Consider the following 2,671-nt stretch of genomic DNA (forward strand, 5'->3'; position numbering starts at 1 on the left):
CATTTAAAGCTTTTAATTTCTATATTTTAATTCTATGTAAAGGTCTCGTGATAACTGCTCTCTCCTTCGTTCAACCTTGTTGAATATTTTCATTTTGAATTTTTTTCTCTCCAAATTTACCGGTCGTCTCCCCAAGCCCGTGCTCTACCGCGCCGTCGGTCGGTGGCCTTCGTCGGTGACGCGGCAGATTCAAAGCTTGAGAGAAGCACGACAGAAGTACACGCGTGTCGTGATTTTCTTTACATACATTTATATGCTCAAAATACCCTATAATCTAAATACCCCACAAGCTCCGATAATTATCAAAATCCCGCATTAACGTTTTGAATTGTGGAGAAATCATTGGTGGATTTTTGAACAACACTCCTTTTGCTGACTTTCTTCTTTCCACCCTGCTACTACTCTTTGTAGTTTCATCTCCCTTGATGTCGTAGATAGCCCTATTCATAGAGGATATACAATTTTGAATCTGACAATCTTCTTGATGGGAATTTTCCTGTCGAATGACCGAATAAAAATGAAAATCTCTGACCTTTGGAAGAATTCAAGCAGAAGATGAGTTGTGGCTTAGCATAGTTAGCTTAAGTCTGATCGAAACAGAAGCTTTCAGAAAATCATGGATATCTAAATAGACCATTGGGATGAATGTCATATTATTAATTTTTTAGTTTGGAGCTTAGTACTTACTTGGCTTAAACGAAGGCGTGGTTTGAAAGATAAGAGTCAATGGTCAGCGCAGTAAGCTGGAACGGTTCAAAGGAAGTGCAACGTGCAAGATTACGAATCATTGTCGGCATAGCATGGCAACCTAGGGAATATTTAGAAACTCAGAGTCAAGCGTTTTAATGCAAACTATGAAAATCTGCCGAAACCTTTGGTTAGGGAGACAGACGAATAACGCATCTGCCTGGTCTATGTACTTACTAAGGTCCTTCAATAAATCATAGTAAAATGATTTCACTCAATCAGAGGGTGCGGTCCGATGAGACAATCGCAAAACTCATTTCGCCAGATGGATCCGTATTCTTGCCCACGAACCTTTGTCCATGAAATTATTTGGATTTGCAAAATTTAAAATACGTATAAATTTATACTACATATTATTATTTGTCTCTATCACTTCTTAGTTCATTTGAATCTACAATATAAATTATGGAGAAAATCATGTTGAAAAAAAAAACAAGTAATTATTTGAAGAGATTAGTCCAGTTCTGATCTGAAGGTTATAAGATAATCGCAGTAATTTAATAAATCAATTGATGGGTTGGGTGAAATTATATACTGAAAAGTGACAACGAACAAGCGTAAAAGTTGATAAATATATTTACAAAAAAATGGCAACAAAACAATTTGACAATCAATAACAAAACACAGTCATCAATCAATGAGTAAATATTATACTTGATAGCTGTAACTTGGAAACAATACTCTGATCAGTATAAAAGAAAAAAAATTTGAAAAAAGAGAAGAACTCGACGATCAGGCTGAAGCAAGTACCTTCGAACCTAACCTTAAAAAGTTAGTTTGAGAACTACATACGTGAAATAGAAGCAAACTCCACCATCTACACCAAAACATGCGTTGCTACTCGTACCCCAAACCCCAAACGCAATGTCAATTGATATCACATACCTTTATTCTCTGATGAAAAATGCAAAAAATTCCACTTGATCCACTCCACCTACTTAACCGCACACACAACGCGGAAGCGTGTCTAAACGCTTCTTGCGTATCTCCCGTCTGCGATGGAAGCGCCATCTCAGACTACGCAAAACTCAGCATAACTTGGGTGGTCACAGAAAATTTTTCACATTCTCACTTGAAACTAAACTTGAATCTGAATTATTATGTTGCCAGAATACAACTGCTGTAAATTTCGTAACGAAAATCACATCCATTTAATTTATCTACCGAAAAGATCGTTCGCGAACGCCTAAGTTTTGCCGAATTTCAGTCGGTATGCGCGTCGCACACATTATTTTATCGGTGATGCAGATAGATAATTTTACCACTTTGGGTACGTTTAGCCAAAACGCATACCCAAATGCTGAATTTACAGTTCGGCACCAAAATTTATCTGTCTGTATGCGAAAATTACGTATAACTTGGGTAGTAAAAAATGTCTGTATGGGTAGACGATCGATTGTAAAAGACCAGTGGGGAGGTAAAACTGATTTACAGTTGAATGATGAAAAATTACCTACCCATGTGACGGTTAAATTAACCCTTATTTTTTACAGTGTACGATGAGTATCGAAGGTGCATAATTCCGTTGTGCAATACTGTGCGCAACCCCAAAAAATAACGGATTCCCAAATTTACGCATTGTACATATTTTGAATGAAACAAAATATTCATTGCACATGTAAAGACTAATAAAACATTTGGATTACCATATCTGTAAGGAATTGTATAGAATTAAGTATCAAATCTCTGCATCGGTTTATAAACTCAATATTATTTTGCTAATTATTATCATTCACGAACTGTCATTGAATTGAAATGAAAAGTGAAGCGTGGCGATCGCACTTACAAAAAAATACTGTCTTTGTCGCCCACGAAATGGAAAAGTCACAGGTAAAAGGTGGATGAATCATAACCTGACGATTATATCTTCATGCTTCTACTTCTGTCATAACATCGGCCATACTTCCGCCGTACTTGAACAAAA

At 36.6% G+C, this 2,671-nt stretch overlaps 1 long non-coding RNA gene across 2 annotated transcripts; it reads right to left on the reverse strand.

Annotated features, from left to right (window-relative positions):
* Positions 1–253: 253 nt before the first annotated feature.
* Positions 254–2,188, reverse strand: LOC124293050. Of its 2 annotated transcripts, XR_006902955.1 has the most exons (5): positions 1,633–2,188; positions 925–1,038; positions 688–808; positions 533–624; positions 254–440 (listed from the first exon to the last, which is right to left on the reverse strand). It is a non-coding gene; the product is annotated as an uncharacterized LOC124293050 (long non-coding RNA). The 2 variants fall into 2 exon arrangements; XR_006902954.1 differs by having other exon boundaries at positions 254–624; positions 1,633–2,184.
* Between the last annotated feature and the right edge of the window lie 483 nt (positions 2,189–2,671).

Source organism: Neodiprion lecontei, chromosome 2 (genome assembly GCF_021901455.1).
Source record: "Neodiprion lecontei isolate iyNeoLeco1 chromosome 2, iyNeoLeco1.1, whole genome shotgun sequence".
In the NCBI taxonomy this organism is placed as follows: Eukaryota; Metazoa; Arthropoda; class Insecta; order Hymenoptera; family Diprionidae; genus Neodiprion; species Neodiprion lecontei.